This window comes from Triticum aestivum, chromosome 4D (assembly GCF_018294505.1).
Source record: "Triticum aestivum cultivar Chinese Spring chromosome 4D, IWGSC CS RefSeq v2.1, whole genome shotgun sequence".
NCBI classification, from domain to species: Eukaryota; Viridiplantae; Streptophyta; class Magnoliopsida; order Poales; family Poaceae; genus Triticum; species Triticum aestivum.
The window spans coordinates 355,662,768-355,687,738 of NC_057805.1; positions in this window are offsets into that span (position 1 = coordinate 355,662,768).

Genomic DNA, 24,971 nt, shown 5'->3' on the forward strand with positions numbered 1-24,971 from the left:
CCTATAACCCCAAGAGCGGTTGGGAACTCTACAAATTGCTATCTTCCATAGACGACAGTCAGCATGATCGTATATGAACCCATGTAGAATACCGGTGTACTAAACCTCTCGGCAGTCGTCTGAGATTTTTCGAAGTGGAACCCGGTGACAAGTGTACACATTCACAAGTTCCCACTCGCAGTTGTACCCAATATAGACAACCCAATATCCATTTGCGCCTGCCCAAGCCTTGCCCTCAAGCGATGGCATCTTAACATCATACGTATCATTATCAAGCGGCATCAACTTACACAAGGCGAGGCTTCCCTCGTCCCTGCGGCAGTCAGCAGGGTCACGGCAAAGAAGATAGGGGAGATCAAACCGCTCCTGAACCCTTGGGTTCCTTGTAATGATGTTATTAGTTGAGTCGAGAATGGTCTTAAATGAACCTGCCATGCTAGCCGAGGTGATGATGTCGCACCGATCAATGAGTTCCTCCACCGCGTCATAATTCAGATCGGGGCAAGAATAACGGGGTCGTTTCCGGCTTGTTCCCTCCATGGAAAAGTCGATCAAACAATGGCAGAAGGAAGGGTGAAGGCAAATGGAGGAGGGAGGAAGAGCTAGCATGCGGCAGCAGTTCCAAATCGAGAGGGAAAGGCGAAGAGTCGATAGACGGTTGCCACGGTACACGAAGAGGTGCCTGGGGAGCGAACGGTTGCCACAGAGGTCACACACTGACGACAAGGGCCGAGTGAACCGCATGCAATCCCATCGCACAACACAAACGTCATGTTAAGTTGAACCGTTTATGTACTCTTGTGTCAACGCTAACAGTTCATCCGAGTGAACCGCATGCCGTATATCCCACACACCTTGATCTGGCTAACCGTTTCTTTTGTGTTGCCTAATCACAAACAATTCATCCGAGTGAATCATATGTTGTATATCGCACACACCTTCATCTGGTTGCCCGTTTCTTTTGTGTTGCCTAATCACAAACAGTTCATCCGAGTGAACCGTATGTTGTGTATCGCACACGCCTTCATCTGGCTGCCCATTTCTTTTGTTCCTCCTCATCGCAAACAGTTAATTGAACTGAACCGTATGCCCTTCATCGCACACGCAACTAAAACCTGAACCGTGTTTGATGCATCCGTCATTGCAAATGTTTTATACATTTCTGACGGTTTTCATACAACACCGTTTGCGATTATGGCATCGCACACAGTTTCTCGAAGGGTCTCTGATTGTTCTGTCGCGTTAGCAGCATCCTGCAGTAGTGGTTAGCAATGAAAATTAGAGATTATAGTTTCTCATGCCATGCATAAGTAGATGGGAGTGGATAATGACTTATCTTGGATATCAACATTGCGTTAAAATGATTGTGATGTAGTATGATGACATGGTATCCTCGTCTGAATGTTTGAGTGGCTTGACTTGGCACATGTTCATGCATGTAGTTGAATCAAAACCAACATAGCCTCTATGATATTTATGTTCATGGTGTTTATATCCTACTCATGTAGTGTCCAATGTTACTTATGCATAATGCATGTTCATGACCGTTGTTGCTCTCTAGCTGGCCACTTCTCAATCAATTTGCTAGCCTTCGCCTGTACTAAGTGGGAATTCTGCTTGTACATCGAAAACCTTGAACCCAAGTTATTCCAGATGAGTCCACCTTACCTACCTATATGCGGTATTACCTGCCGTCCTAAGTAAATTTGCATGTGCCACCTCTAAAAACTTCTAATAAATATCCTTTTGTGTGTCTGGATCGTTCATGGAATGGTAGGAGGTGGTCGGTATCTTCCATGCTAAGCGGGTTATTCTCAGGTCGAGTGTTTATTCACTCGACATCTGTTTGCTCTTGTTGTTGTAAATATGTAAAGCCAACATTCAAGTTTTCAGCAAAGATTATGAACCAACCATATTCACAATAACACTTAGGTCTCATGTTTACTCATATCAACGGCATAATCAACTAGCGAGCAATAATAATAAATCTCGGATGACAACACTTTCTCAAAACAATCATAATATGATATAACAAGATGGTATCTCGCTAGCCCTTTCTGAGACCGCAAAACATAAATGCAGAGCACCTCTGAGGATCAAGGATTGACTAGACATTGTAATTCATGGTAAAAGAGATCCAGTCACATTCATACTCAATGTAAACTAATAGTAATGCATGCAAATGACAGCGGTGCTCTCCAGCTGGTGCTTTTTAATAAGGGGGTGATGACTCAACATAAAAGTAAATAGATAGCCCCTTCGCAGAGGGAAGCAGGGATTTGTAGAGGTGCAGAGCTCAAGTTTTGAAACAGAGATAAATAATTTTTGAGTGGTATACCTTCATTGTCAACATAACAACCAAGAGATCTCGATATCTTCCATGCTACACACATTATAGGCGGTTCCCAAGCAGAATGGTAAAGTTTATACTCCCCCACCACCAACAAGCATCAATCCATGGCCTGCCCGAAACAACGGGTGCCTGCAACTAACAACAGTCCTGGGGGAGTTTTGTTTGCAATTATTTTGATTTGGTTTAAGAATGAGACTGGGCATCCCGGTAACAGCCATTTTCTCATGAATGAGGAGCGGAGTCCACTCCTCGTGAGAATAACCCACCTAGCATGGAAGATATAGACAACCCTAGTTGATACATGATACGTCCATTTCGCATCATGCTTTTATATCGATATTTATTGCATTATGGGCTGTTATTACACATTATGTCACAATACTTATTTCTATTCTCTCTTATTTTACAAGGTTTACATAAAGAGGGAGAATGCCGGCAGCTGGAATTCTGGGCTGGAAAACGAGCAAATATTAGAGACCTATTCTGCACAACCCCAAAAGTCATGAAACTCCATGGAAGTTATTTTTGGAAATAAAAAAATATTGAGCGGAAGAAATACCAGAGGGGACCCACACCCTGGGCACGAGGGTGGGGGGCGCGCCCTACCCCCGCGGGCGCGCCCCCTGCCTCGTGGGCCCCCTGGTGGCTCTCCGGTGCCCATCTTCTGCTATATGAAGTCTTTCGTCCGAAGAAAAATCACAAGCAAGATTTCGGGATGAGACTCCGCCGCCACGAGGCGGAACCAATCAGGGATCTGGCAGAGCTATTCTGCCGGGGACACTTCCCTCCAGGAGGGGGAAATCATCGCCATCGTCATCACCAACGCTCCTCTCATCTGGAGGGGGCCAATCTCCATCAACATCTTCACCAGCACCATCTCCTCTCAAACCCTAGTTCATCTCTTGTATCCAATTCTTGTCTCTAAGTCTGGGATTGGTACCTGTAGGTTGCTAGTAGTGTTGATTACTCCTTGTAGTTGATGCTAGTTGGTTTATTTGGTGGAAGATCATATGTTCAGATCCATTATGCATATTAATACCCCTCTGATTATGAACATGAATATGCTTTGTGAGTAGTTACGTTTGTTCCTGAGGACATGGGAGAAGTCTTGCTATTAGTAGTCATGTGAATTTGGTATTCGTTCGATATTTTGATGAGATCTATGTTGTCTCTCCTCTAGTGGTGTCATGTGAACGTTGACTACAGGACACTTCACCATTATTTGGGCCTAGAGGAAGGCATTGGGAAGTAATAAGTAGATGATGGGTTGCTAGAGTGACAGAAGCTTAAACCCTAGTTTATGTGTTGCTTCGTAAGGGGCTGATTTGGATCCATATGTTTCATGCTATGGTTAGGTTTACCTTAATACTTCTTTTGTAGTTGCGGATGCTTGCAATAGGAGTTAATCATAAGTGGGATGTGTCCAAGTAAGGACAACACCCAAGCACCGGTCCACCCACATATCAAATTATCAAAGTACCGAACGCGAATCATATGAACGTGATGAAAACTAGCTTGACGATAATTCCCATGTGTCCTCGGGAGCGCTTTTCTCTATATAAGATTTTGTCCAGGCTTGTCCTTCGCTACAAAAAGGATTGGGCCACCTTGCTGCACTTTATTTACTTTTGTTACTTGTTGCTCGTTACAAATTATCCTATCACAAAACTATCTGTTACCTATAAGTTCAGTGCTTGCAGAGAATACCTTGCTGAAAACCGCTTATCATTTCCTTCTGCTCCTCGTTGGGTTCGACACTCTTACTTATCGAAAGGACTACGATAGATCCCCTATACTTATGGGTCATCAAGATTCTTTTCTGGCGCCGTTGCCGGGGAGTGAAGCGCCTTTGGTAGGTGGAATTTGGTAAGGAAAAATTTATATAGTGTGCTGAAATTTACTGTCACTTGTTACTATGGAAAGTAATCCTCTGAGGGGCTTGTTCGGGGTATCTTCACCCCGACCAGTAGAGCAAAGAGTTGCTCCTCAACCTACTGAACCTACTGAAAATGAAAATATCTACTTTGAAATTCCTTCGGGTATGATAGAAAAACTGCTAGCTATTCCTTTTGCAGGAGATGGAACATTACATCCTGATGAGCACCTAATCTATGTGGATGAAATTTGTGGATTATTTAAGCTTGCAGGTATGCCCGACGATGTTATCAAGAAGAAGGTCTTCCCTTTATCTTTGAAGGGAGATGCATTGACATGGTATAGGCTATGTGATGATATGGGATCATGGAACTACAAATGATTGAAATTGGAATTTCACCAGAAGTTTTATCCTATGCATCTTGTTCATCGTGATCGTAATTATATATATAATTTTTGGCCTCGCGAAGGAGAAAGCATTGCTCAAGCTTGGGGGAGGCTTAAGTCAATGTTATATTCATGCCCCAATCATGAGCTCTCAAGAGAAATGATTATTCAAAAATTTTATGCTCGGCTTTCTGACAACAATCGCACCATGCTTGATACTTCTTGTACTGGTTCTTTTATGATGAAGACTATTGAATTCAGATGGGATTTATTGGAAAGAATTAAATGCAACTCTGAAGATTGGGACCTCGACGAAGGTAAGGAGTCAGGTATAACACCTAAGTTTGATTGTGTTAAATATTTTATGGAGACCGATGTTTTCCGTAAATTCAGGACTAAATATGGACTTGACTGTGAGATAGTAGCTTCTTTTTGTGAATCTTTGCTGCTCACGTTGATCTCCCTAAGGAGAAGTGGTTTAAATATCATCTTCCCATAGAAGTAAAAGTAGTTGCACCTATTAAAGTTGAAGAAAAGACTATCACTTATAATGATCCTATTGTTCCTACTGCTTATGTTGAGAAACCACCTTTCCCTGTTAGAATAAAGGATCATGCTAAAGCTTCAACTGTGGTTTGTAAAAGCAATATTAGAACTTATACACCTCCTGAGCAAGTTAAGGTCGAACCTAATATTGCTATTGTTAAAGATCTCTTGGCTGATAATATTGATGGGCATGTTATTTATTTCTGTGATGAAACTGCTAGAATTGCTAAAGATAACCATAGACCTGTGGTAGGACTGCCTGTTATTTCTATTAAAATAGGAGATAATTGTTATCATGGCTTATGTGACATGGGTGCTAGTGCTAGTGCAATACCTATTGACTTATACAAAGAAATTATGCATGATATTGCACCCGCTGAGTTAGAAGAAATTGATGTTACCATTAAGCTTGCCAACAAAGATAGTATATCACCAATTGGAATTATTAGAGATGTTAAAGTCTTATGTGGGAAAACTAAATATCCTGCTGATTTTCTTGTTCTTGCTTCCCCACAAGATAGCTTTTGTCCCATTATATTTGGTAGACCCTTCTTAAACACTATTATCAGCAAGGTACGAAAAGGATGTTGTTACTATTGGTTTGGGTGATATGTCTCATGAGTTTAATTTTTCTAAATTTCGTAGACAACACCGTGAAGAGGAATTGCCTAGTAAAGATGAAATTATTGGTCTTGCTTCTATTGCCGTACCTCCTAGTGATCCTTTAGAACAATATTTGCTAGACCATGAAAATGATATGTTTATGAATGAAAGAAGGGAAATAGATGAAGTGTTCTTTAAACAGGGACCTATTCTGAAACACAACTGCCTGTCGAAATCCTAGGGGATCCTCCTCCACCCAAGGGTGATCCCGTGTTTGAGCTTAAACCATTACCTGATACTCTTAAATATGCTTATCATGATGAAAAGAAGATACATCCTGTTATTATTAGTGCTAACCTTTCAGAGAAGGAGGAAGCAAAATTATTGAAAACTCTGAAGAAGCACCGTGCTGCTATTGGATATACTCTTGATGATCTTAGGGGCATTAGTCCTACTCTATGTCAACATAAAATAAATTTGGAGAAAGATGCCAAACCAGTTATTGATCACCAACGACGGCTGAATCCTAAGATGAAAGAAGTGGTAAGAAAGGGAATACTAAAGCTCCTTGAGGCAGGTATAATTTATCTTGTTGCTGATAGTCAGTGGGTAAGTCCTGTCCATTGTGTCCCTAAGAAGGGAGGTATTACTGTCGTTCCTAATTTTAAAGATGAATTGATCCCGCAAAGAATTATTACAGGTTATAGGATGGTAATTGATTTTTGCAAATTGAATAAAGCTACTAAAAAGATCATTAGCCCTTACCTTTCATTGATCAAATGCTAGAAAGATTATCCAAACATACACATTTTTGCTTTCTAGATGGTTATTCTGGCTTCTCTCAAATACCTGTGTCAGCTGATGATCAAGCTAAGACCACGTTTACTTGCCCTTTCGGTACTTTTGCTTATAGATGTATGCCTTTTGGTTTATGTAATGCACCTGCTACCTTTCAAAGATGCATGATGGCTATATTCTCTGACTTTTGTGAAAAGATTTGTGAGGTTTTCATGGACGATTTCTCCGTTTATGGATCCTCTTTTGATGATTGCTTGAGCAACCTTGATTGAGTTTTGCAGAGATGTGAAGAAACTAATCTTGTCTTGAACTGGGAAAAGTGCCACTTTATGGTTAATGAAGGCATTGTCTTGGGGCATAAAATTTCTGAAAGAGGTATTGAAGTTGATAAAGCTAAAGTTGATGCTATTGAAAAGATGCCATGTCCCAAGGACATCAAAGGTATAAGAAGTTTCCTTGGTCATGCCGGCTTTTATAGGAGGTTCATTAAGGACTTATCAAAATTTCTCGGCCTCTGACTAATCTATTACAAAAAGATATACCTTTCGTTTTTGATGATGATTGTGTAGAAGCATTTGAAATACTTAAGAAAGCATTGATTTCTGCACCTATTGTTCAGCCACCTGATTGGAATTTACCCTTTGAAATTATGTGTGATGCTAGTGATTATGCTGTAGGTGCTGTTCTAGGGCAAAGAGTTGATAAGAAATTAAATGTTATTCAATATGCTAGTAAAACTCTAGACAGTGCTCAGAGAAATTATGCTACTACTGAAAAAGAATTCTTAGCAGTTGTATTTGCTTGTGATAAGTTCAGACCTTATATTGTTGATTCTAAAGTAACTATTCACACTGATCATGCTGCTATTAAATATCTTATGGAAAAGAAAGATGCTAAACCTAGACTTATTAGATGGGTTCTCTTGCTACAAGAATTTGATTTGCATATTATTGATAGAAAGGGAGCTGAGAACCCCGTTGCAGACAACTTGTCTAGGTTAGAAAATGTTCTTGATGACCCACTACCTATTGATGATAGCTTTCCTGATGAACAACTAAATGTCATAAATGCTTCTCGTACTACTCCATGGTATGCTAATTATGCTAATTACATTGTTGCTAAATTTATACCACCTAGTTTCACATACCAACAAAAGAAAAAGTTTTTCTATGATTTGAGACATTACTTTTGGGATGACCCACATCTTTATAAAGAAGGAGTAGATGGTGTTATTAGGCGTTGTGTACCTGAGCATGAATAGGAACAGATCCTACGCAAATGTCACTCCGAGGCTTATGGAGGACACCACGCTGGAGATAGAACTGCACATAAGGTATTGCAATCCGGTTTTTATTGGCCTATTCTCTTCAAGGATGCTCATAAGTTTGTCTTATCTTGTGACGAATGTCAAAGAATAGGTAATATTAGTAGACGTCAAGAAATGCCTATGAATTATTCACTTGTTATTGAACCATTTGATGTTTGGGGCTTTGATTATATGGGACCGTTTCCTGCCTCTAATGGATATACACATATTTTAGTTGTTGTTCATTACGTTACTAAGTGGGTAGAAGCTATTCCAACTAGTAGTGTTGATCATAACACTTCTATTAAGATGCTTAAAGAAGTTATTTTTCTGAGGTTTGGAGTCCCTAGATATTTAATGACTGATGGTGGTTCACATTTTATTCATGGTGCCTTTCGTAAAATGCTTGCTAAGTATGATGTTAATCATAGAATTGCATCTCCATATCACCCCCAGTCTAGTGGTCAAGTAGAATTGAGTAACAGAGAACTCAAATTAATTTTGCAAAAGACTGTTAATAGGTCTAGAAAGAATTGGTCCAAGAAACTTGATGATGCATTATGGGCCTATAGAACTGCATATAAAATCCTATGGGTATGTCCCCGTATAAAATGGTTTATGGAAAAGCATGTCACTTACCTCTCGAACTAGAACATAAGGCATATTGGGCTATTAAAGAGCTCAACTATGATTTAAAACTTGCAGGTGAGAAGAGGTTATTTGACATTAGCTCACTTGATGAATGGAGAACCCAAGCCTATGAGAATGCCAAGTTGTTTAAACAAAAAGTTAAAAGTTGGCATAACAAAAGAATACAAAAGCGTGAGTTTAATGTAGGTGATTATGTACTGCTCTACAACTCTCGTTTAAGATTTTTTGCAGGAAAACTTCTCTCTAAATGGGAAGGTCCTTATGTTATCGAGGAGGTCTATCATTCCGGTACCATAAAAATCAACAACTTCGAAGTCACAAACCCGAAGGTGGTGAACGGTCAAAGAATCAAACATTATATCTCAGGTAATCCTATAAATGTTGAAACCAATGTTATTGAAACCGTAACCCCGGAGAAATACATAAGAGACACTTTCCAGAACATTTCAGACTCCGAAAAGGAATAGGTGTGTGGTACGGTAAGTAAACCGACTCCAAAACAGTTCTAATGGCAATTTTTCTCTGTTTTGGAATATTTAGAAAAATAGAAAAATAAGAAGCAGTCCGGGAAGGACACGAGGGCTCCATGAGGGTGGAGGGCGCGCCCTACCCCCTGGGCGCGCCCCGTGCCTCGTGGGCACCTCGTGCGCTCTCCGGACTCCGTTTTCTTGTACGTTATGTATTTTGGTCGGTAAAAATTCATTATATATTCTCCCGAAGGTTTTGACCACCGTATCACGCAATTATCCTCTGTTCTGTTTCGAGCTATTTTCTATCAGGGTTGTCAAGGCCAGGCATCATGTCGTCCGCCTCCTCCAACAATGGTGACAACGATGCTTGGCTAATGAAGATAGAGCTGAAGAGGGAAGAACCCATGGAGATCAACAAGGATGAAGGGATCAAGAAGGCCACGGAGGACCAAGTTCCGGCAACAGAAGACATCCTTCAACTTGATCACAATCTTCATACCCCAACTGAGATCAAAGCTTTCAAGATGATTGAGTTAGCTCGCATACAAAACAAGTATCTCACACGAGAAAAATATTTTGTTGAAGGAGCATATCATCGCACTCAAGGGCATTATCCGCAAGTTGGAGGACCTCTTACGCTCGATGTGCGACTATCCATCGTCACCTCCATCTTCTTCACCAACAAAGGAGACATAATCACATGGGTATGGGCACTCCCCTTGGCAACTGCCAAGCTTGGGGGAGGTTCCCCGGTATCGTATCACCATCACACTCCTATCTTTACCATTTTTCTTAGTTCGATCCTTTTAGTAATATCTTGATCTAGTAGAATAAAGTTTTGGTATGATCTAGTTTTGAGTTTTGCTTTATGATCCCTCTATGTAATCGAGTCCGTGAGCTATATATAATAAAGATTAGTGTTGAATCAAGGGCTTGATTATCTTGCTATGATCTTGAGTGAATAAAAGAAAAATAAAGAATAAAAATAAATAAAGAGATCATATTGATCTTATGGAGAGTAATGACTTCACATAGAAAGAGTATGAGGATTAGAAGTTGTTGAGAGTTGACAAACATAGTTTTGGTCATCGTTGCAATTAATAGGAAGTAATAAAGAAAGAGAGGTTTCACATATAAATATACTATCTTGGACATCTTTTATGATTGTGAGCACTCATTAAAATATGACATGCTAAAGAGTTGATGTTGGACAAGGAAGACAACATAATGGGTTATGTTTTCTTATATCTGAGATAAAGTATATTGTCATGGATCATCCAACATGTTGAGCTTGCCTTTCCCCCTCATGCTAGCCAAATTCTTTGTACCAAGTAGAGATACTACTTGTGCTTCCAAATACCCTTAAACCCAGTTTTGCCATGAGAGTCCACCATATCTACCTATGGATTGAGTAAGATCCTTCAAGTAAGTTGTCATTGGTACAAGCAATAAAAATTGCTCTCTAAATATGTATGATTGATTAGTGTGGAGGAAATAAGCTTTATACGATCTTGTGATGTGGAAGAAATAAAAGCGACGGACTGCATAATAAAGGTCCATCTCACAAGTGGCAATATAAAGTGACGTTCTTTCGCATTAAGATTTTGTGCATCCAACCCTGAAAGCGCATGGCAAGCTCTGCTTCCCTCTGCGAAGGGCTTATCTTTTACTTTTATCTTCTACCTTATGCAAGAGTCATGGTGATTTTCACCTTTCCTTTTTACCTTTTATCCTTTGGCAAGCACAGTGTGTTGGAAAGATCCTGACATATATATCTAATTGGATGTAAGTTAGCATGAACTATTATTGTTGACATTACCCTTGAGGTAAAAGGTTGGGAGGCGAAACTCTAAGCCCCTATCTTTCTCTGTGTCCGATTAAGACTCCGTAACCACAAGTATTGCGTGAGTGTCAGCAATTGTGAAAGACTAAATGATAGTAGAGTATGTGGACTTGCTGAAAAGCTCTGACATAGACTCTTTCTGATGTTATGATAAATTGCAATTGCTTCAATGACTGAGATTATAGTTTGTTGGTTCTCAATGAAGTTTCCGATTCATACTTGATACTGTGAATAGATTATTACTTGAGCATAAGAAATCATATGACAATATTCATATATGTTGCTGTTATAAGAATGATCATGATGCCCTCATGTCCGTATTTTATTTTATCGACACCTCTACCTCTAAACATGTGGACATCTTTATCGTTATCGGCTTCCGCTTGAGGACAAGCGAGGTCTAAGCTCGATATCTTCCATGCTACACACATTATAGGCGGTTCCCAAGCAGAATGGTAAAGTTTATACTCCCCCACCACCAACAAGCATCAATCCATGGCTTGCCCGAAACAACGGGTGCCTCCAACTAAGAACAGTCCTGGGGGAGTTTTGTTTGCAATTATTTTGATTTGGTTTAAGAATGGGACTGGGCATCCCGGTACCAGCCATTTTCTCGTGAATGAGGAGCGGAGTCCACTCCTCGTGAGAATAGCCCACCTAGCATGGAAGATATAGACAACCCTAGTTGATACATGATACGTCCATTTTGCATCATGCTTTTATATTGATATTTATTGCATTATGGGCTGTTATTACACATTATGTCACAATACTTATGCCTATTCTCTCTTATTTTACAAGGTTTACATAAAGAGGGAGAATGCCGGCAGCTGGAATTCTGGGCTGGAAAAGGAGCAAATATTAGAGACCTATTCTGCACAACTCCAAAAGTCCTGAAACTCCATGGAAGTTATTTTTGGAAATAAAAAAATATTGAGCGGAAGAAATACCAGAGGGGGACCCACACCCTGGGCACGAGGGTGGGGGCGCGCCCTACCCCCTGGGTGCGCCCCTGCCTCGTGGGCCCCCTGGTGGCCCTCTGGTGCCCATCTTCTGCTATATGAAGTCTTTCGTCCGAAGAAAAATCAAAAGCAAGCTTTGGGACGAGACTCCGCCGCCACGAGGTGGAACCTTGGCGGAACCAATCTAGGGCTCCGGCAGAGCTGTTCTGCCGGGGACACTTCCCTCCGGGAGGGGGAAATCATCGCCATCGTCATCACCAACGCTCCTCTCATCGAGAGGGGGCCAATCTCCATCAACATCTTCACCAGCACCATCTCCTCTCAAACCCTAGTTCATCTCTTGTATCCAATTCTTGTCTCTAAGTCTGGGATTGGTACCTGTAGGTTGCTAGTAGTGTTGATTACTCCTTGTAGTTGATGCTAGTTGGTTTATTTGGTGGAAGATCATATGTTTAGATCCATTATGCATATTAATACCCCTCTGATTATGAACATGAATATGCTTTGTGAGTAGTTACGTTTGTTCCTGAGGACATGGGAGAAGTCTTGCTATTAGTAGTCATGTGAATTTGGTATTTGTTCGATATTTTGATGAGAAGTATGTTGTCTCTCCTCTAGTGGTGTCATGTGATCGACTACATGACACTTCACCATTATTTGGGCCTAGAGGAAGGCATTGGGAAGTAATAAGTAGATATGGGTTGCTAGAGTGACAGAAGCTTAAACCCTAGTTTATGCGTTGCTTCGTAAGGGGCTGATTTGGATCCATATGTTTCATGCTATGGTTAGGTTTACCTTAATACTTCTTTTGTAGTTGCGGATGCTTGCAACAGGATTTAATCATAAGTGGGATGTTTGTCCAAGTAAGGATAGCACCCAAGCACCGGTCCACCCACATATCAAATTATCAAAGTACCGAACGCGAATCATATGAACGTGATGAAAACTAGCTTGACGATAATTCCCATGTGTCCTCGGGGGCGCTTTTCTCTATATAAGAGTTTGTCCAAGCTTGTCCTTCGCTACAAAAAGGATTGGGCCACCTTGCTGCACTTTATTTACTTTTGTTACTTGTTGCTCGTTACAAATTATCCTATCACAGAACTATCTGTTACCTATAATTTCAGTGCTTGCGGAGAATACCTTGCTGAAAACCGCTTATCATTTCCTTCTGCTCCTGGTTGGGTTCGAGACTCTTACTTATCGAAAGGACTACGATAGATCCCCTATACTTGTGGGTCATCAATACATGATCTGTTCGAGCATACAAAACAGAATTTCATTTGAAGGTTTAGAGTTTGGCACATACAAATTTTCTTGGAACGGCAGGTAGATACCGCATATAGGAAGGTATGGTGGACTCATATGGAATAACTTTGGGGTTTATGGAAGTGGATGCATAAGCAGTATTCCCGCTTAGTACAAGTGAAGGCTAGAAAGAGACTGCGAAGCGACCAACTAGAGAGCGACAACAGTCATGAACATGCATTAAAATTAATCAACACTGAGTGCAAGCATCAGTAGGATATAATTCACCATGAATATAAATATCATGGAGGCTATGTTGATTTTGTCTCAACTACATGCGTGAAAATGTGCCAAGTCAAGCCACTCGAATCGTTCAAAGGAGGATACCACCCTATCATACCACATCACAACCATTTTAATAGCATGTTGGCACGCAAGGTAAACCATTATAAACTCCTAGCAAATTAAGCATGGCATGAGCAACTATAATCTCTAATTGTCATTGCAAATATGTTTCATTCATAATAGGCTGAATCAGGAACGATGAACTAATCATATTTACAAAAACAAGATAGGTCGAGTTCATACTAGCTTCTCTCATCTCAATCAGTTCATCATATATCGTCATTATTGCCTTTCACTTGCACAACCGAACGGTGTGGATAATAATAGTGCACATGCATTGGACTAAGCTGGAATCGGAAAGCATTTAATACACAGGAGAAGACAAAGTAATATGGGCTCTTGGTTAAATCAACAGTAATGCATATGAGAGCCACTCAACATTTTCATCATGGTCTTCTCCTCTCGACCCCCAAAGATAAGAAATAAAACTATTTACACGGGAAAGCTCCCAACAAGCAAAACAAGAACAAGAAATCTTTTTGGGTTTTCCTTTAATTCTTACTACCACAGGCATGGAAAGTAAACTAGCTAAAAACTACAACTATATTTTTTGTTTTTCTTAAGGGTTTTCAAACACACAAGAAGTCTTAAAATAGAAAATAAACTAGCATGGATAATACATTGAAAATGTATGAGCACCGACAACTGGCATGAGTGTGTGAACATGAATGTAATGTCAGTGAGAAATACGTACTCCCCCAAGCTTAGGCTTTTGGCCTAAGTTGGTCTATGCCCATGGATCAAAATGGTCCTCCCCAGTGTACTGAGGAGGATCCTCGGGGTGCCACTGGTTGGCAATCTCCTCCGGATCCCACTGATAAACAGACTGCCGATGAGGGTCAAGTGGTGGTTCCGGCTCAGGCTCTGGAACTTGTGTTAGGCTCCGGTGTGCATAAACGGTCTCCGGCAAGATGAGGTACATGCCTGAAAGTATGTTAAACAAAGAGGGCGCAGGAAAAGTAATAACCTCATAGTAATTTTTATCAAATATCAAATTATACTTAAGCATCTTCTTCTTATCTTTAACAATAAAATCATGCGCTACCATACTCTTATAATCTAGAAAAACAGGGGGCAGTAACTTTTCCTCTTTCTCATAATGCCTAATAGGTATCTCAAAGTGTGCAGCAAGGCGCGAAGCAAAGATGCCACCGAAGATGGGGCCCTTTGTACGGTTCAGACTTAATCGTTTAGCAATAATAGCGCCTAAACTGAAAGTTGTATCATGAAACAAAGCATGGCGCAAAATAACAATATCAGGAGCACTGAGATTTCCACTGTTCCCGCGACCAATTAAGCATCTACTAGCAAATATCGCAAAGTAACGTAGAACAGGAAAATGTATACTAGTATTCCTACATCGGAAACTTTCCTCGTTTCCCCAACAACAATCGTATCAATAAACCCCTCCACATCGTTACGACGTGGTTCCTCTATGCTGCCCGCAAAGGGTATCTTACAGATCCGACAAAAATCATATAGTGACATCTCCCTAACCTCATCATATAAATGAAACTCCACTGAAGGTGGTGATTTCTTAGCATGAAAGTAAAAAATTTGCACGAAAATATTGGTGAGTAGGAGATACTGTTCGCGCTGGTTGTGGAGGAAGTCGATGTGGCCTGCATTCTCAGCCAAGTAATAGAAATCATCATAAATCCTGGCGTCACTCAAGAACTCATCACAAAGCCATTCACACGGCCGAACCTTCGCGGTGCGAGGAAGATTATATTTGGGCTTCTTATTCTCTTCACTTTGCTTATCCTTCGAGCTTTGGCTCAAAGAGCCTCTCAACAATCTCTTCAACATTTTCTCCCTCTGAAATTTTCCGAAATTTTTAGTGACTTAAAATAAAAGTGAACCAAACTCAACAAGATTGATAGCGACTACTCCCACAAGTGCCTAGAGGCTATATCATGCATTAGAACTACTTGGGACCATATAAATTTGACATGAAAGCTCAAGAACAGGGTCACCTAAGCAGCAAAATTTTGCAATAAATAAAGCACTAGAACAAAAACTAATTGGACCATTGGAGGAGTCACATACCAAAGAACAATCCCCCAAAGCAGTTTTGTGAATGGAGCTTTGAGCAAGGAGATCAAAAATCGCAGCAAGATGAGCTAGAACACGGGTTTGAGCTATGGGAGGATTTTTCTGGAGTAAGAAGAAGTGTGTGGGTGCTAGAATAAGTGGAGGGGGGCCACATGGGGCCCACGAGGTAGGGGGCGCGCCCCAGGGGGTGGGCGCGCCCTGGACCCTCGTGGCCAGGTGGTGGCTCCCCCTGTTGTGTTCTCAATGCCAGATATTCTTAAATATTCTACAAAAAATCATATTTCATTTTCGGGACATTTGGAGAAATTTTATTTTCGGGGTATTTTTTTATTGCAAGGATAATTCAGAAAACAGACAAAAAATACTATTTTTGCTTTATTTAATCTAAATAACAGAAAGTAAAAGGAGGGTACAGAGAGTTGTGCTTTCTAACTTCATCCATCTCATGCTCATCAAAAGGAATCCACTAACAAGGTTGATCAAGTCTTGTTAACAAACTCTTTCCGAATCGCATGAAACCGAAGAATTTTCAAATAACACTAAGTTACCTCAATGGGGATATGCACATCCCCAACAATAAGAATATCATATTTCTTCTTGACAGTAGGAAGAGGGAATTCAAAACCTCAAATAGTAATCGTTCGAATTTTTCCAATAGAATTGATACTATGGACTTGAGGTTGTTTCCTTGGAAAGTTTACCGTATGCTCATTACCATTAACATTAAAAGTGACGTTGCCTTTGTTGCAATCAATAATAGCCCCTGCAGTATTCAAAAAGGGTCTACTGAGGATAATCAACATATTATCGTCCTCGGGAATATCAAGAATAACAAACTCCGTTAAAATAGTAACGTTTGCAACCACAACAGGCACATCCTCACAAATACCGACAGGTATAGCAGTTGATTTATCGGCCATTTGCAGAGATATTTCAGTAGGTGTCAACTTATTCAAATTAAGTTTACGATATAAAGAGAGAGGCATAACACTAACACCGGCTCCAAGATCACATACAGCAGTTTTAACATAGTTTGTTTTAATGGAGCATGGTATAGTTGGTACTCCTGGATCTCCTAGTTTCTTAGGTATTCCACCTTTAAAAGTATAATTGGCAAGCATGGTGGAAATTTCACCTTCCGGTATCTTTCTTTTATTTGTAACAATATCTTTCATATATTTAGCATAAGGATTCATTTTAAGCATATCAGTCAAACGCATACGCAAAAAGATAGGTCTAATCATTTCAGCAAAGCGTTCAAAATCCTCATCATCCTTTTTATTGGATGGTTTGGGAGGAAAAGGCATGGGTTTCTGAACCCATGGTTCTCTTTCTTTACCGTACTTCCTAGCTACAAAGTCTCTCTTATCATAACGTTGATTCTTTGATTGTGGGTTATCAAGATCAATAGCAGGTTCAATCTCTACATCATTGTCATTGCTAGGTTGAGCATCATCATGAACATCATCATTAATATTATCACTAGGTTCATGTTCATTACCAGATTGTGTTTCAGCATCAGAAATAGAAATATCATTGGGATTCTCAGGTGTGCCAACAACAGGTTCACTAGAAGCATGCAAAGTCCTATCATTTTTCTTTTTCCTCTTTTTAGAAGGACTAGGTGCATGAACATTAATTCTCTAAGAATCTTTCTCAATTCTCTTAGGGTGGCCCTCAGGATACAAAGGTTCCTGAGTCATTTTACCCCCTCTAGTCACAACTCTAACAGCATTATCATTTTTCTTATTATTTAATTCATTGAGCAAATCATTTTGAGCTTTAAGCACTTGTTCTACTTGAGTGGTAACCATAGAAGCATGTTTACTAATGAGTTTAAGTTCACCTTTAACTCTAGACATATAATCACTCAAGTGTTCAATCATATAAGCATTACGTTTCAATTGTCTACCAACATAAGCATTGAAGTTTTCTTGTTTAACAATAAAATTATCAAACTCATCCAAGCATTGGCTAGCAAACTTAGTAGATGGGATTTCACACTTATCAAATCTATGGAGAGAATTTACCTCTACTACCTGTGTCGGGTTATCAAGACCATGTATTTCTTCAATAGGTGGTAAATTCTTAACATCTTCAGCTTTAATACCTTTATCTTTCATAGATTTCTTTGCCTCTTGCATATCTTCAGGACTGAGAAATAGAATACCCCTTTTCATCGGAGTTGGCTTAGGAGTTGGTTCGGGAAGTGTCCAATTATTATCATTACTCAACATATTATTCAATAGCAATTCAGCTTGCTCAGCAGTTCTTTCCCTGAAAACACAACTAGCACAACTATCCAGGTGGTCTCTGGAAGCAACGGTTAGTCCATTATAAAAGATATCAAGTATTTCATTTTTCTTGAGAGGATGATCAGGCAAAGCATTAAGTAATTGGAGAAGCCTCCCCCAAGCTTGTGGGAGACTCTCTTTTTCAATTTGCACAAAATTATATATTTCCCTTAAGGCAGCTTGTTTCTTATGAGCGGGGAAATATTTAGCAGAGAAGTAATAAATCATATCCTGGGGACTACGCACACAACCAGGATCAAGAGAATTAAACCATGTTTTAGCATCACCCTTTAATGAGAACGGAAATAACTTGAGGATATAGTAGTAACGAATTTTTTCCTCATGAGTGAATAGGGTGGCTATATCATTTAATTTAGTAAGATGTGCCACAACAGTTTCAGATTCATAGCCATAAAAAGGATCAGATTCAACCAAGGTAATTAACTCAGGATCGACCGAGAAATCATAATCCTTATAAAGAAATACAGATAGGTGAAGTAGCAAAAGCAGGGTCATATTTCATTCTAGCATTCAAAGACTTTTCTTTAAGCTTAGCTAACAATTTCTTAAGATCATATCTATCTTTGCAAGCAAAAAAGTCTCTAGCAGTTTCTTCATCCATAACATAACCCTCAGTCACATCAGGCAATTCATATCTAGGGGGAGAATCTTCATCATCACTTTCATCAATATTATCAGTTTCAATAATTTCATTCTCTCTTACCCTAGCAAGTTGTTCATCAAGAAATTCACCTAATGGCACAGTATTCTCAAGCATAGAAGTAGTTTCATCATAAGCATCATGCATAGCAGAAGTGGCATCATCAATAAAATGCGACATATCAGAATCAATAGCAGGTGTAGGTGTCGCAAATTTACTCATAACGGAAGGTGAATCAAGTGCAGAGCTAGATGGCACTTCCTTACCTCTCCTCGTAGCTGAGGGATAAATCTTAGTTTTTTCGTCTTTCAAGTTCCTCATAGTGATCAGCAGATATAAAGCCCAAGTGACTCAGAGAATAGAGCTATGCTCCCCGGCAACGGCGCCAGAAAATAGTCTTGATAACCCACAAGTATAGGGGATCGCAACAGTTTTCGAGGGTGGAGTATTCAACCCAAATTTATTGATTCGACACAAGGGGAGCCAAAGCATATTCTCAAGTATTAGCAGTTGAGTTGTAAATTCAAGCACAACTGAAAGACTTAATATCTGCAGCAAAGTATTTAGTAGCAAAGTAGTATCGAAGTAACGGTAACGGTGGCAAAAGTAACAGTAGCAGTTTTGTAGTAATTGTAACAGTGGCAACGGTAAAGTAACTAAGCAAAGATCAATATGTGAAAAGCTCGTAGGCATTGGATCAGTGATGGATAATTATGCCAGATGTGATTCCTCATGCAGCAGTTATAACACAGGGTGACACAGAACTAGCTCCAGTTCATCAATGTAATGTCGCCATGTATTCCAAATATAGTCATACGTGCTTATGGAAAAGAACTTGCATGACATCTTTTGTCCTACCCTCCCGTGGCAGCGGGGTCCTATTAAGGCCTCCTTTTAATAGAGTACCGGACCAAAGCATTAACACTTAGTGAATACATGAACTCCTCAAACTACGGTCATCACCGGGAGGGGTCCCGATTATTGTCACTTCGGGGTTACCGGATCATAACACATAGTAGGTGACTATTGACTTGCAAGATAGGATCAAGAACTCACATATATTCATGAAAACATAATAGGTTCAGATCTGAAATCATGGCACTTGGGCCCTAGTGACAAGCATTAAGCATAGCAAAGTCATAGCAACATCAGTCTTAGAACATAATGGATACTAGGGATCAAACCCTAACAAAACTAACTCGATTACATGATAAATCTCATCCAACCCATCACTGTCCAGCAAGCCTACGATGGAATTACTCACGCACGGCGGTGAGCATCATGAAATTGGTGATGGAGGAAGGTTGGTGATGACGACGGTGACGGATTCTCATCTCCGGAGCCCCGAACGGACTCTAGATCAGCCCTCCCGAGAGAGATTAGGGCTTGGCGGCGGCTCCGTATCGTAAAACACGATGAATCCTTCTCTCTGATTTTTTTTTCTCCCCGAACGTGAATATATAGAGTTGGAGTTGAGGTCGGTGAAGCCTCAGGGGGCCCACGAGGCAGGGGCGCGCCCTCCACCCTCGTGGACAGGGTGTGGGCCCCCTGGTGTTGATTCTTTCGCCAGTATTTTCTATTAATTCCAAAAATATTCTCCGTGAAGTTTCAGGTCATTCCGAGAACTTTCATTTCTGCACAAAAATAACACCATGGCAATTCTGCTGAAAACAGCGTCAGTCCGGGTTAGTTCCATTCAAATCATGCAAGTTAGAGTCTAAAACAAGGGCAAAAGTGTTTGGAAAAGTAGATACGTTGGAGACGTATCACCATCGCACGAGAAAAGGGCGGTAATAGGGATTCCCAGTACCGAACTCAAAAATGCAAATAATTAAACAAAACTCCCCCGGGACTGTTGTTGGTATGGACGGCACCCGTTGTTTCGGACAAGCCGTGGAGTGTGATTGATGGTGGAGGGGGAGTAAACCTTTACTTTTATTGCTTGGGAACCGCCACTAGCATGCTTAGCATGGAAGATATTGATAACTGATAGTCATGAAGTAAATGAGAAGGGTGCATGTCTCAAAATATCGTTTACCTCTGTTTTAAAAACTTGAGCTCTGGCACCTCTGCAAATCACTGCTTCCCTCTGCGAAGGGACTTTCTATTTACTTTTATGTTGTGTCATCACCCTCTAAAATAAGCGCCAGAACCTGAGAGCACTACTGTCATGCTGATGATGCATTGTGTGTAGCTAATGTTGGGTGCATCATGTTCTACCATGAATTACAATGTTTAGTCGCTGCTTGAACTTTGGAGGTGCTCTGAATTTATGTTTTGTGGCCTCAGAAAGGGCTAGCGAGATACCACTATTGTAATATTATATCATGGTTGTTTTGATAACGTGTTGCTGTTTGAGATATCTTATTATTGCTCGCTAGCTGATTATGTCGTTGATATGAGTTAATATAATTTTTAAGAGTTATTGTCGGCATGGTTAGTTATAATGTTGGCTGAAAACCTGGATGTTGTTTAAGCTTATTTATCCAAACAAGAGCAAAAGAGTTCATGAAAGTTTTTCTTTTACACTTTCAGTTTATCAACTGAATTGCTTGAGGACAAGCAAAGGTTTAAGCTTGGGGGAGTTGATACGTCTCCAATGTATCTACTTTTCCTAATGCTTTTCCTCTTGTTTTGGACTCTAATTTGCATGATTTGAATGAAACTAACCGCGGACTGACGTTGTTTTCAGCAGAAGTACCATGGTGTTGTTTTTTTGCAGAAATAAAAGTTCTCGGAATGGAACAAAACTTTGCGAGGATTTTTTATATCAATAAAGAGAATTTATGGAGCCAAGAGCCACCGGAGGGGGGCACCTGGGTGGGAACAACCCACAAGGGTGCGCCTGCCCTCCCAGGCGCGCCCAGGTGGGTTGTCCCCACCTGGTGGCCCCGTAGACCCTGAAACCGACGCTATAAAATCCTATTTTTCTAGAAAAAATCGGGGAGAAAGAATTATCGCGATCCACGAGACGGAGCCGCCGTCACCTCCTTTTCTTCATCGGGATGCCACATCTGGAGTTCGTTTGGGGCTCCGGAGAGGGGGATCTTCATTCTTCGTCATCACCAACCCTTGTCCATCGCCAATTCCATGATGCTCCCCACTGGGAGTGAGTAATTCCTTCGTAGGCTCGCTGGTCGATGAGGAGTTGGATGAGATTCATCATGTAATCTAGTTAGTTTTGTTAGGGCTCGATCCCTAGTATCCACTATGTTCTGAGATTGATGTTGCTACGACTTTGCCATGCTTAATGCTTGTCACTTTGGGCCCGGGTGCCATGATTTCATATCTGAACCGTTTATGTTATCACCATTATATCCATGTTCTAGATCAGATCTTGCAAGTTATAGTCACCTACGACGTGTTATGATCCGGCAACCCCGGAGTGACAATAGTCAGGACCACTCCCGGTGATGACCGTAGTTTGAGGAGTTCATGTACTCACCGTGTGTTAATGCTTTGTTCCAGTTCTCTATTAAAAGGAGGCCTTAATATCCCTTAGTTTCCAATTGGACCCCGCTGCATGGGAGGGTAGGACAAAAGATGTCATGCAAGTTCTTTCTGTAAGCACGTATGACTATTTACGGAATACATGCATATATTATATTTATGAACTGGAGCTAGTGCCGTATTGCCCTAGGTTATGACTGTCGCATGATGAATATCATCCAACAAATTACCGATCCAATGCCTACGAATTTATCTTATGTTCTTTCTGCTAAGTTACTACTGCTACTGTTACTGTTGCACTTGCTACAAAATTGCTTCTATCACTGTTACCGTTACCGTTGCTGCTGTCACTACTATCAAAACTATCATACTACTTTGCTACTGATCACTTTGTTGTAGATAATTAATCTCCAGGTGTGGTTGAATTGACAACTCAGCTGCTAATATTTGCAAATATTCTTTGGCTCCCCTTGTGTCGAATCTATAAATTTGGGTTGAATACTCTACCCTCGAAAACTATTGCGATCCCCTATACTTGTGGGTTATCATTTATCACAAGCATATCATTTAGCTTTACATACAATAGGTCATCAACCCACAACGACAACGAGGATACATTATAAATAATAAAGTTTTCATCACACAACAAATAACAAGCAATGAAATGAACTTCAGCTCAACCAATCCTCGACATTGGAAACGCTTGCTTTGAACCAGAAGTGATTCTGTGGGAAGGGCCAGCTATTGTCAATCTCGAGACCAACACGGGACTGATCATCCAGGCTGAAGAGGCCTATATCAGGACGCATATTGTGATAGCCATGGTAGGGAACCATAGCAATGTCCAAGGTATAGATGTAGTTGCTTCTCATAAATGGTAGTAACGTTGTGTCAACAGCAGCTAGATCGCCTTTCACCATCATTGGATAGTTTTGCCCAAGGAAGAGCGAGTTTCCTCCAAGACTATCAATACTGAACCAGGGAGAAGGTGTTGGCGCTAGCACACTAGTATCCATCCCGAATACCCTGCAACGGATGTTGGAATAGGTCCGGAGAGTGCGACCATGCGAGACAACACCTGCTTACTTAGTAACATCAGCAGTGCCTGTATACAGACAAGATGAGGTGATCCATCGGAATAAGTTGCCAGGCGCCACTGAGTATATAGGTCCTGCCCGTCCTCATGCTCGTGACATCACCATCGTCATCTCCCCCTTGGTTATAAAAAATTTCGAGTATAGGTGGTGGAATGTTCACAGGACCTAGGAAACACAAGAAGGTTAATTAGTAAAGGGAAACTAGCTAACCCGCATGCATGTGGATGAAACAATTATATTTACGGTGGAAGACAAATGTACCGAAAGCATAAGGATTCCATGCAAAAAGAGTGTCACGAGTGGTGGCAGCAAACACAAGACCCTCGTATTGAATTGCATCATAGTACACATCCATGTATAGAAACTGATTTTTGAGCAATATCCATCGAGTCGAAGTATGAAGGACGGCAACAAGCTTGTCAGAGATAGCAACAACACAACCACTCCTATAACCCCAAGAGCGGTTGGGAACTTACAAATTGCTATCTTCCTTAGAGGATAGTCACCATGATCGTAGTTGAACGTACATAGAATACCGGTGTGCTCAACCTCTGGGCAGTCTGAGATTTTTGGAAGTGGAACCCGGTGAAGAGTGTACACATTCACAAGTTCCCACTCGCAGTTGTACCAATATAAACAACCCAATCTCCATTTGTGCTTGCCCAAGCGTTACCCTCAAGCGATGGCATCTTAACATCACACGTATCATTATCAAGCGGCATCAACTTTCATAAGGCGAGGCTTCCGTCGTCCGCGCGCCAGTGATCAGGGTCACGGTGAAGAAGATAGGGGAGATCAAACCGCTCCTAGACCCTTGGGTTCTTTGTAATGATGTTATTAGTGGAGTCAAGAATGGTCTTGAACGAACCTGCCATGCTAGCCGAGGTGATGACGTCGCACCAATCAATGAGTTCCTCCACGATGTCATCTTTCAAATCGGGGCAAGAATAACGGGGTCGTTTCCGGCTTGTTCCCTCCATGGAGAAGACGATCGAACAATGGAAGAAGGAAGGGTGAAGGAAAATGGAGGAGGGAGGAAGAGCATGCGACAGCGGTTCCAAATCGAGAGGGGAAGGCGAAGAGGCGGTGGACGGTTGCCACGGTACACGAAGAGGCGGCCCGGCCTACATAGACGTCCGTTCAGAAATTGTACAAAAGGACTCGCCGTTGTCTCACTAACATCTTGGAACGGGACCACATGTCAACGAAACATGGCGTGTAATTTCTCGTGCAAAATGTGATCTGGCCACGTTGGCCCGAGGTGCCGCATTAGGTCTCGACTTTATTTCTTTAATGGTGTGCCATTCAGTTTTGAAGCATGACTGACTGGTACTGTATGCAGTGAAAATATAAACTACTCTACCACTACTCCACCTCTAGTACTAGTATCAAAAAAGATATATAGGCTGGAGCTTTAGCATTTTCTTGCTAAGGGCTGCCCACTTGCTTCTCACACTATCACCCTCTCTCCAGATCTAAAAAAGACAACCTCTCTCTCCCTCCTCACCGGTGGTCATAGATCCACCGGGGAATAAAAGGACGTGCAGCGTTGACGCACTCGTCGTCGGCGAGAGAGGTCACGCACTGACGACAAGGCCGTCCTCTCAGACCTAGCGCCCACGCGGGATGGCCTCCGTCCCCAAGCTCGCTGCCGTAGTGTGTGCGGAGGACGATGACCATGAGCGAAGCCACTTTCCGCCGACCCTCAGGTATGCTACCTCTTTTCGAACCATACCCTTGTTCTATTGTCCCATCTGCCATGTCGCTGTATGTGGATCTTTTTCCACTCCACCATCTTCCCAATTTGCTATCCTCTGCTCTGCTGGTCTCACAGATGAAAACCTTAATTTGCACTATTAAAGGAAACCCTACTTCATGCAGACTAATCCATGTCTGGGTTGAATAAGGAAAGGAAGGGAGAAAGTATTGTCCAAGAGACTAGGCATCGAACCCGCATCTAGGTTGAA